The 12,074-nt window shown below is 41.7% G+C and overlaps 1 long non-coding RNA gene across 3 annotated transcripts in view; it reads left to right on the top strand.

Annotated features, from left to right (window-relative positions):
• The window catches only part of LOC118090507 (uncharacterized), a 91,805-nt gene that overhangs the window by 33,867 nt on the left and 45,864 nt on the right, over positions 1-12,074 (top strand). For 2 of the 3 annotated variants that reach the window (XR_015951403.1, XR_015951404.1), the window contains one exon: positions 8,607-8,692. The exons of the other annotated variant lie outside the window; for it this stretch is intronic. This is a non-coding gene — a long non-coding RNA (uncharacterized LOC118090507). The remainder of the gene's footprint in view (positions 1-8,606; positions 8,693-12,074) is intronic. 3 annotated transcript variants of the gene reach the window in all.

Below are 12,074 nucleotides of genomic sequence, written 5' to 3'. Positions count from 1 at the left end.
TTGGCTTTTAAGAGGATAGAAATCTTGTGCTTTGTGGATTATGGCTTTCAGTTGCTCTGTGCTGCTGGTAAAGTTTGCCATCATCTTATTTGGGACACTCAGAGGCCCAACTCTAAAAAGTAGCCGCTATTCAGAAAAAGTTGATTGTGATTAAGTGTAGTCCCATTTCCTTTTCATAGGACTTAGACCAAACTAGCTTTAGCTGGGCAATGGCCAACGTGTTGGGGATCCATCAGAAAGTTGTCCTTATCTACTCCTGACAGCTTTGGGATTCATTGTAACGAATATGTCCTACTGCTTTCAATGGGAGTTAGATGCAACTAATTTTCTTTGGACGGAGGCTAGCATAAACAAACACCATTTTATTGCAGACTCTGTAGTGTCTCAAACTTTTAACTAAAATAAGTATTTATTTGCATATTTTGGAGCAAGTGGAATACAACAAATCTCTACAATGGTTTCCCACTTGGAACACTGTCCATGTAGAGAACACGCTACAAACTCAATAAGATGTTCCTGGATTAAATTTGCAGTGATGGGTTAATTTGAGGATTTTACTGTATGTTACTGAAGGATTTTTATTTTGTTGGTCTTTGGATTGGTGTGATCCACCCTGACCTCCTTTATTCACCACCTGCATTTCATGATTATTTATTTGTTTACATGTTGTTTACTGTGTTTGTATTAGGTAAACAGTCCTGGGAGTTTGCCTAAAGCAAATGAATATTTATTGTGTAATCCCAGAAGCTCCCAGGTTGGTTAGCAATGTAAAAAACCCATTAAAAATGGAGTATTTGTTGTTTAGTCGTTCAGTCGTGTCCAACTCTTCATGACCTCATGGACCAGAGCACGCCAGGCACTCCTGTCTTCCACTGCCTCCCGCAGTTTGGTCAAACTCATGTTGGTAGCTTCGAGAACACTGTCCAACCACCTCGTCCTCTGTCATCCCCTTCTCCTTGTGCCTTCAGTCTTTCCCAACATCAGGGTCTTTTCCAGGAGTCTTCTCTTCTCATGAGGTGGCCAAAGTATTGGAGCCTCAGCTTCAGGATCTGCCCTTCTAGTGAGCACTCAGGGCTGATTTCCTTCAGAATGGATAGGTTTGATCTTCTTGCAGTCCATGGGACTCTCAAGAGTCTCCTCCAGCACCATAATTCAAAAGTATCAATTCTTCGGCGATCAGCCTTCTTTATGGCCCAGCTCCCATAATGCATAGAAAATACCAACTAAATCCTAAACTAACTGAACTCTGCGTATTTATTCAAAAGCTGTTTATATAATTATATTATTATTATTATTATTTTATTATTATTATGCTTAATAGAACTAGTGTTCCTGTGTGCAACTGAGCATGCAACCTCTGTGTAGATCATTGTTTGTTTATCCAATAAAATGCTTAATATGAGCAGCCTTGAAGGATAGCATTGCAAGATGCATTAAACGATCCCCTCTTATCAGCAAATTGTAAACATTGCTATTTTGCTGGAAAGGTTCTCAAAGCATTCCCAATAGATAAAGCTAGAATCATAGAAACATGTTTGAATATCATAGGTGATAGTATGAGAGAAGACAGCTAGCTGGATCTGCTTTCATAAACATGTATTCTGGATGACATTTTTGTTTGTTTCTCACTATTTCAGCCCAACCCGCACCCACCCCATTCCTCCTAATGCCCTTTCAGGGTCATTTGACTTTTCTTCCCCATCATGCCTGCTGTCTTTAACATTTCCCTCGCCTTCCTCCATCCTCCGGGGGTTAGGGTGGGAAGCTTTAGGATACAAGGCCACTAACACATCAGGGCTTTTGGTCTAGATTTCTTTGACAGTCTGGACAGGCAATGAACTGTATCACCTATCTACTGCTTCCATAAATCATAGTGGTATGTGTGTCTCACCTTGGGTGTTTTTCAACATTCAGAACATTCATTGTGACCGAGATGGTCAAAAAGACATCGGGTTTCAAATTCAAGAATGCAGCTACCAGTGGTATAATTTGTACATTCCTTCCATTGAAAAATCTTAAGCTTACACACGTTGAAGCAGAAATGGTTTGAATACCACGGAAAGGGGCAGGGATGGTAAAATAATATCATTGTATGTCTGGTAAGAGTCTTATACTTTTTTCACAGCTCATAGTAAGAGGAAGACGAATAGCATTCATTATTTATCCGATGATTTAGATATAGGCAATGTACAAGGAGAAATAGCAACACAGAACTCAGCCAATCAAAATAGGGCAAGTATTATGTCTTATCTCTTTATTTTTATTTTTTTTAAAAATCCTAATCATGCCCTGTTCAGATTTGAATTTATTTGTTCCTTGTTTTGCTAGTCTAACTGTAATGTAATTCAAGCCTAGTTAAAAATGGTCCCTTTAAGGGTTTTTCCACACATGATGGAATATTACATAACAGAAGTTGCAAAATGGCATTTGATAAAAATATAAAAATATATAGCAGTTGCACTGTACATAAGATCTCTCTCCTGAATTAAAATTCATGCATGGTATGATCACTGTGAAAGGGACTCAAAAAAAAAAAAAGACCCCTCATAAGTAAAAAGCTCTAAGGGTTTTTTCACATGGGCACACACCAAATCCAAAATGCTTTCATGAAGAACACTTTCGGCCAAACTGAAATAGATATGAAGCCCGCCCACCCGCCCCCTCCAACTTTGCCACTTTAAAAAGCAATTGTGAATCACCCAGCATCCGTTCATGATTCAAGAACGGAATCAATGAACCAGACTGAGAATGTGTTCGGTTGTAGAAGATGTTCAGAAAGCAGAACTGCAGTGGACCAAGCCTAGAGAACACCCTCCGTCCTACCCCCTCCTTTCAAAATATCTGCACGACGTCGTTTTTGACTGGAGGTTGTAAAAGGAACACACACACTTTCTGAAATCAGCCTAGTGATCTGGAAGAGGAGAGCGGCGCTGTCAACTTGAGAAAACAACAGTGGAAGTGATTAGTTTTGCTTGGGAGTCGGAGGGAAGCCGTTCTCTCCTTGCCTTCTCGATTACTAAGGAACAGAATCAGTGCCAGTTTATGTCACAAGATGACCTGATTCTTCAGACAGAGTAACCGGAACCAACACACACACAGAGAGAGAGAATCTACATAACCTAAGTCATGTTTTACACACCTGTCAGGCCAGTTAATTCATAGCCATGATCATACACTGTTGCTGTACAGACATTGCCATTAATCTCCTAACATTGCATTTTGGGCTTCATAACAAATAGGATTGGCAAAGGTATATATGAGGGGATAAAAGTTTTGCAACTACAACACCAGTCACTCAAGAAGACACATTTACCACAAACACAACAGCCTAGCTATTTATGGGTGCAATGTGTTGTATTCACGAACAACCCCAGTAAGGGCTCCTTTAGTTTCCAGGCTCTTAACAGGAAACGCAACTGTTAATTCTGCTTTTTTTTTAACCCACTACAACCAAGATATATTAAAGCTCAGTTTCTTGACTTTCGGTGACAGCATCTAGATTCTGGCCTAGAAGTTTTATGCTCCCTGGTGGGGATTAGGCATTGCCGCTTTCTAGACTTCCTGGACAGGGTGTACCAGGGCTGGGGGAGGCCAGCAGAGCCAGCTGTACTAAACTCTAAGCAAAAAGATGCAGGTTGGACTATATGCCCTGACAGCCTTTCACACAATCTAGCAAGAAACAATAGAGTGTATTCGTGCTGGCAGCTTCAGCTTTCATAGGAAGATTCTGATGCAGTGACCCCTAAATGCATTCTGATTGGTCTAGCTCAGGAGTTGTCAACCTGGTCCCTTCCGCCCACTAGTGGGCGTTTCAGGATTCTAGGTGGGCAGTAGGGGGTTCTACGGCACAAGCTGAATCCTCCTTCCATCAAGCATTGGTGGGTGCAAGGAAATTTTACCATCAAGAAAGATGCTAGTGGGCGGTAGGTATAAAAAGGTTGCTTACCCTAGTCCAGTGTTTTTCAACCTTTTTTGGGCAAAGGCACACTTGTTTCATGAAAAAAATCAGGAGGCACACCACCATTAGAAAATGTTAAAAAAATTAACTCTATGCCTATATTATTGAGGTTATTAGCTGCTTGAGGTTATTATTGAGGTTTTAGCTGCTTGTCCACACACTGGAATCCCCAAATAGCTGCAGCTTCCTAGCATGTGCCCACAACAGCCAGCCAGGGATCCTGCAGGTGCGACGTGGCGGCTCGCCGCCCCACCACCGTCTTTTCCCCACGGCACACCAGGCAACACCAACCAGCTACCAACATGCGTTTGACCGAACTGCGGGAGGCAGTGGAAGACAGGAGTGCCTGGCGTGCTCTGGTCCATGGGGTCACGAAGAGTCCGACAGGACTGAACGACTAAACAACAACAAGTAGGCTGAAGCCTAGGGCCTCTAAATCTAGGGGGACATCACCAGCCTGCCCTCTCCCCAGTGCTGCCGTCTCCCCACTCCCAAAATTGTATTTGTAAATACATCTCTTTATCCTGGGATTTTGATTCATGGGAGCTACCTCTTGCTGAATTTACACTGTTCAATTCCACTTGTTTTATCATTGTAATGCCCCCCCCCCCAGTTTCATAACTGGGAAGTATCCTGGGACTTCATGGTGAAGAGCAGTTAATAAATCTTATAAATAACTAGAAATGCAACAAACAGGAACTAAGCAGTCTGACTAAGCATTCTGACCATATAAAAGCAGTACTGGCACAGTCACACTGGTTTCCCACACACTTCTACACCCAATTCAAAGTGGTGAGTTTGACCCACAAAGCCTCATATGACCTAGGACCTCATTACCTAATGGGATGCCTTTCTCAACAATGACATGCTCTGAGGCCTTCCTCCAGGTGCCCAGCAAAAGAGATGTTTGGAGGGTAGCAACAAGGTAGAGGGACTTTTTGGTTGAGGCCCCCTGCCTATGGAATGCTGTTGCCAGTGGGGCCTGCCTGAGTTAATGTTAATGTATGTGTTTTTAAAGGTAGGAATATGAACTCCATGCAATAAGGAGGAATACGGTTGCATTTAGTATGTTGTCCAGATCAACAAACACCAATGCATTACTGCAGATCAAAACGTGTTATAAATTTCAAGCCATTCTTGGAAGCAAGAAAATTTTGAAACGTAACTGGGAGCTTCCTTTGGGTTTGGATTGGTTGCCACATACCAACCGTAGACAGACAGCTATTTTGAGCACAGGGGGTAAAACATGATACAATTAATATGTGGAGCAAATAGGAGGAGGATTAGAATGAATGGTGGGCAGTAACTGAAATGTCTACAAAAGCATGGAAAGCATCCATCCACATAATCTGTGAGCATTTGCAAACATCTAAGGATCTCACCTTGAAACCAATCCTCCTCAATACAATGCGTTTCCTTTTACAATGGCAAACACCTTTGCATGATGCAAGAACAAGGATAATTGCGTAAGGGAAATTCCTTGCTGCCTGCCCACTGCCTCCCTGAAATGCACAGTGTATGTGCATTATAAGAAATAGCCCTTACCAACCCAAGACTGCTCCTTTTCAGAAAGGATCTATGCATGTCTAGATTCTTGTGGCGATGGAAACTCTTCACTGAGGGGCAAGACAAGATGAAGTGAAATGTGACAAGACTGCTACTCTGAATGCAACGAAATATCTGACAAAAGGTAAATGTAAAGGGACCCCTGACCATTAGGTCCAGTCGTGACCGACTCAGGGGTTGCGCGCTCATCTCGCATTATTGGCCGAGGGAGCCGGCGTATAGCTTCCAGGTCATGTGGCCAGCATGACAAAGCCGCTGTAGCAGTTCCTATTTATCTACTTGCATTTTGACGTGCTTTCGAACTGCTAGGTTGGCAGGAGCTGGGACCAAGCAACGGGAGCTCACCCCATCACAGGGATTCGAACCACCGACCTTCTGATCAGCAAGCCCTAGGCTCAGTGGTTTAACCACAGCGCCACGAATACACAAATCAATATTTCTTATTACAATCCAGATTTGCTGGTATGGGGAGGGGAGGGAACTCCCAGACCTCTAAGAAGTTATCAGTAAAGCCAATGAATTTTTCAGGATCTTATTTTCAGGACAATTTTTTCCAGCAGTCAAATGCTGTTTCCACGAAGAGTTTTGGGAACAATATTAGCTCACATGGAAATTATTTTTAATCAGCTGGGAGTGGTTCCCTGATGGTTCCTGTCACCGCTCCTCACCGTTGATGTCCCATCCAGCCTGGCACATGTTAGGAACTACAGCCAGCATGTAGAGTGACCTCTGTCCATAAAAACCCACATGATTTATTATTTATGGAAGGGGGGGGAGAGAAAGGCAACAAATGACCACTTGTACACAAATGAGTGAGAGTGTCACGATGGGACCTCAGCTGCTTGACTGGCCAAATAACAGCTAGAGACTCAATTATACTACACATGAATGAAACATTCGTTCTTTTAATGCATTGTTCAGGAATTACAGTATTTTATCTGAAATAATGCGCTGAATGTTTGTTAAAAGCACGTTGTTGCTAACTTATAGGGTGGGTGGGTGTATAAGTTTACAATATACCATTAGCACAAGTTGCAAATAAAACATTCCAATAAATTGAAAACCACATAGGATTATACATTATCATCGTACTTATTACTCCAAAACTTCAAGAAGAACACCCATCTCACCATAAACTTACTGGGTTAATTTACTTGTATTTTCTTCTATATATTCAGTTAGTTTGATTATTGTCACAATGGATTTTGTTGACCAGATTTTGTTGATCCATTCAAAAAATTGCTAATACCATACAACCAGAAAGGCTGGGATATATTCACAAGTGACTCCTGTCTGTTTTAGCACAAAAAGGTGCATCCATACAAGTTTCTATGTCCTGAAAGAAACATTTCAAAATAAGAGTTATACAGGACATTTTGCCAGTAGCTTGCAACCATAATCACAAAATAGGATTTCTCCCCCCCAAACTGGAACTTGCCAGAACTCAGTTCCAGCACCTCACAGGTGGACACCATTGCCCTTATAAGAGAACAAGGGAGGCATTCATGGTGAGTTCCAGCACCTCTTTTTCTAGAAAAATAGCACTGGTCTTTTCACAAGTCCATTTTACACCATAAATTTTTATGAGGGCCTACAGTTACCTCAAAAATTATTGTGTACATAACATGCACTAAGAAAGCTCCCCCCCACACTCACACCTGGTGTCTTCAAGGCTGCTTTAGTATATATAAGCCAGATGTATTTAAGCTATGGTGAAAGTCATTAAGACTGCTGAATGTCCTCCTTGCTTAGTGTAGGAGAAGTTCATCCCTTAGGGATTTCATAGAAACAACAGAAGCACATGCATCTGTTTGGTGACATGTCAAGCTGTAGTTTCCATGCCAAACATGGAAACTACAGGAATGGAAGAAACGTCGTATAGTATATTCATATCCCAGTTAGCAGGCTCGACCCCTAGAATGCGTCAGGATATGCTAATTGTATATCATGGAAGAACAAGGATGCTAAGAGGAATTCCCATGGACTCAGGGGCAGAAATGAAGTTAAAAATTAGCCCCAACCTTTGCAATTGCTAAAAGCAAAGGACTCGGCAGCCACCAGACCTTTGTTATATCTGGACCCATCACTTATCTCTCTATTTGCTTTCTAAAACATGCTCTGTTCCAAAGCAAATACATAGCAGTTCATTCATCCTGCTGTCCTATAGGCATACCAGACAGTGACAGTGCGCTCTGTAGGGATATAAATACACTACAGTCAAAGGGGCCTAGCCTGTTGGCGACTATCCTTCAAGCCGCTTCAATTGGTTCATTGATCTTATTCAAGTGCTGGGGAAGAACAGATATGGCAGTGTTGAAGGGAACTATTCCTTCAGACTTCAGAGGGGAATATTGCTGCTCTAGCTCTTTTGCAGTTATCAGCATCCTCTTTTTAAGCTGTTACTTTGGCCTATAAGCCAGCTGGCTTCATAGTAAGACAAACTTGGCAACCCGAAGGCATCAAAGCCTGTGTGAGTTTAGCAAGGTATGATTTATGGCTCCTCTTTATTGTACAGTACACGCAGAAGCCAAAAGTATGTAATCCCCTCTTGGAAAGCAAGAATTCAATAGCCTTTCCAAGTAATAACCAGCATGAGGCAACTTTCCCCTATGCTCCTGGGGACGGAATTATGTTTTGGCAAGGCTAGTTTTCCTTTTGGGGCTGACAGTTCTGGAGGGCTTTCAGAATATTCTATGACTGGCTGCCATGAAAAAGCACCATAAGGAAAATATTTTTTTAATATCCTGTCCTATCTTGAAAGCTCATGGTGGGTTGCAAAATGAAGCCAGTTCTCTCCCCCCCCCCACTATCTGCTTCTTGTGTGTGCCTAGTCCTGGATTCGTCTTCATCAATTAGTGAAAGAAGAAATTGCATTTGAAAAGTGTGAAATAAAAGGAAATTTTGGTGGCATTCTCATGGGAGCATGCATTGCAGGGGTTTTGTTCTGCTTGCTTTCCTTTTGAGATAGCTGGGGAAGAAGGTTGGGAGAGTGGCCTTCCTTTCATCCTATGAATCATCTCATCACCTGTGACCTGCAGACCAGGTGCCTAATGAGCTGACTCCTCCCCTGGAGCCATTTCAGAACAGGAAACACAGCCAGTCAGGGAGACTGCAGAGCAAATGAGAAATAGACACACATACCACCTCCTCAGCTATCTCAACGATAAGGTAAGCTCAAAATCTTGTGCCTACCAAAAGTAAAAATAATTTCTAAAGTGCCTTGAGAACAAATCAGGAAAATGGAAACTTTTCTCTCAGGGGAAGTAAAAGATTTACGAAACAGCAATTGAAATAAAGTTTCAAGGGTCTCCACCAGGGACCTTAAAAGAAAGTTGCATGCTGCTTTTAACGTGCACAAGTAGCTGACACTTTTTATTGCCTATTATTTCCCACATCAGCTGAAATACACATTTTGCATCTCACCGCAGCTGAGAATGTTCTCTTCCAAACAACGAGAAGTGCAGAGAAGAGGAAGGACTAGGCCTCTTGTTCTTTCTACTTCCCTGTGATGCTATCCTGAGTCATTGTTTGGAAAGTCCATATGCCAGACTTTCATTATAAACAATAACAATGTTGACTGTGTGGATTCACTGGCAGTTGCCTTCTCTGCCTAGGGTATATGAGAATACTTTTAACATATTGGTGGTGCACCATTGTATGGTTCAAAAACAGTTGCTATTTTTCCACTGTGGGATGTTATAAAACCTTCTTGTCTTCACTGTGGTTCATGGTTAAACCCTTATTACTCATTGGGCCTTCTTCCCTCTCTTCTGGCATTAATTTTATCCAAAACAATAGTTCCCTCATGTTTCTCTATATAGTTGCAAATGGGTTACCAAGGTTAAATTTGTAAGCAATTCTTGATTTAGGTTATTTGCTTTGTTTCTAATACAATTCTTGATTTAGATTACTTGCTGCATTTGCGATTCAGTTGTTTTAGATGAGTCCAAAATATATACTTTCCAATAGTCAGGCAAGTCTTTTCTTTATTGTGCAGATTTGTTATTTTCTGATGTGAGCTTTTCCTTGCATTCAAAAACAATGGTCTGGGGTTTATGTTCAGATGGTGTGCTTTGAAAATTATTCCCACATATTTAAAAGGAAATAGCTACTACAGTTGTGAATATGATACAGGAAATGCTGTGAAAGACTATACTCACCAGTTAAGAGATTTTGTAAACCTAATATCAGAGGGACAGTGGCTTTTCAGTTGTGATAGCATGTTATGTAATTATGCATTTTTGCTCATTTAGGTGTTGAGCAGTTTCTCCTCTCTGTCACCTAATAGCATTTTTCTGTCTTCTCCATGCAGAGTACCTACCAGTACTACTTGCTTGTTCTTCCTCTTCCTTCAAACGTAACAGAATAAACTACTACTTCTCCTCTCCTACAAGCCTGAGCTCGTTCTGAGCTCTGGCTCACCTGACTTTCTCCTTGACTTTCATCTAGAAAACTAGTCTCAGTTGGTCAGGTGCTGACATGATGACATAATGCATGATCTGCCCTGACATTAAAATCCAATATAGATATTGGTATCTTCTGGATTTTGTTTCTGCTCTAATGCCTACCTGCTATCTAGAAGAACTAATGGGATTCTTGCTCCACCTGGAATGGTCTGTGGAGCCCTCAGTTCCTCCAAGAATTAACCTTGCCTGGGGATTTTCCATGCTATTAAAATAACTGCACAATTAACAGTCAGGGCATAGCCAGTTGGTAGCAGATACTCCAATGGCCCTGTCTGTGTCTGTGTATTTCTCATATATATATGCTGGGTTTGGATTAATCATGAGCTAGCTTGTGAAAAAATTAAAAGGCTGACCTCTTCATCGAGGATCATCAAAAAGTAATCACAGCAGTTTACTGCTTCCTTCTTCCTATGTATAATAATTGCCCGATGGAAGGAATTTAATTTTCATAAATTAAGGTCATCTGAAGTCATCTGCTTTATTTAATAGAATTTAGTAAAGAGAATAATTGAGTTTATGTCAGATAGCAGTGAATATCAGGGGAAGTCACTTACTGGCTATAGCATATGCCATGTTCCTTGTGGCATTACTAAAGAGGTGGGAGATGGGGAGCCATATCAGCTACTATTACATAATCCATTAATTTAAACTGTTTCTGTGAGGTTGCACGTTCATCCCGAATGCATCTAGTACATGAGTTGAAAGGTTTGTATTAAGCTTATTTTAAAAATGAAGATTGGAAACTAGTCCAAAGTGCATTATTTTTTGATCTCACAGGCTTCATAGCCATCCACTCTCATTAGGGGAACATAAATTGACAACACCTAGCATCAGCCCTGAATAAACAGTGAATTGAAAGATTTGGCCACTTGGCAAAACCAGGTACCTAACTACATTCTTTTGCTTTGAGGCTATGGAATCCCTCGGTAACAGGAATACTCCTCCCCTCTTATTTCAGATGTATTCTTTTCCTTATCCATTCCCATCCAAGGCAAGATGTATGAAGGAGGTTCGAATTTCTCCTATTCTTCTCAGCCTTTCAGCCCAGTGACAAAGCTTATTTTTGTGCTCACCTCAGTCTTTGAGACCAGAGTTTCCAGCATCTATGCAGGATGCTGTTTCTTTGGAATGAAGGTCAATCAAAACTGTAGTGTCTTTCAGCTATATAATTTTATTTACACATCCATACAACCTGAGCTTGGGTTGGAAGAGCTTGCAGCATTAACACTCCAATGGGTCTTGCTCCCTGTTAGGTTTCTAAGGAAGTTTGCTGCCCCAAAGCGATTCAACCTGCTGTGTCTCCTTTCAGTATCATGCAGAATTCACCTGCAGATAACCCCATCCCTGGCCTATTGTTCTCCTCCCTAGGAGAATGTGGTATCCAGGTGGGTGAGGTAGGAAAAGGCCCACTTCCCTCTTCCTGGAGAGCACCATCACTTAGTTGTTGCTATGGCAACCTGGCCCAGTCTTTAAGTCATGTAGATATAGTGTTTACCATATTTTTCGCTCCATAGGACACACTTTTTTCCTCCCAAAAGGAAGGGGGGAAGTCCGTGCGTCCTATGGAGGAAATGCGAGAGCCAGAGCCCATGCAAGAGCCAGGCACACCTGGGACAATTAAAGAAAGCAAAAAAAATTTTTTTTGCTTGTTTTCCTCCTCTATAAAACTAGGTGCGTCCTATGGTCAGGTGCATCCTATGGAGCGAAAAAATGTGGTACTTTAGCTGAATGTCTGAGGCCTTCAACTAGCAGCTTCTACTAGATTCTAAACCTCACAGGCCTGGAAGGGACTCACAGATGTCATCCATTCCTATGACAATACAGTACAATGGTTAAATGGGAATATATTGAAGAGTAAGTTGTGTTCTTGTAATACCTTTTTCTTCTTCTCACTTCTTTTGTCTTACACTTTAGCTCTCTGTGCATTTTTCACATATGATAAGGCACTCTCCGTACCTGTGGCACATTTGGCCTTTGGGCCAGCCTGCAAAGTCACTCGGCCAACATCCAAAAAGCCAAGCCATTCCCTGACACACCCAGCTAAGGAAATATGGGAAGAAGCTTCATAGTTGTCGTCCCCCCCC

This window comes from Zootoca vivipara, chromosome 8 (genome assembly GCF_965207765.1).
Source record: "Zootoca vivipara chromosome 8, rZooViv2.hap1.1, whole genome shotgun sequence".
Taxonomy (NCBI): Eukaryota; Metazoa; Chordata; class Lepidosauria; order Squamata; family Lacertidae; genus Zootoca; species Zootoca vivipara.
This window is presented reverse-complemented; position numbering and strand designations above follow the sequence as displayed.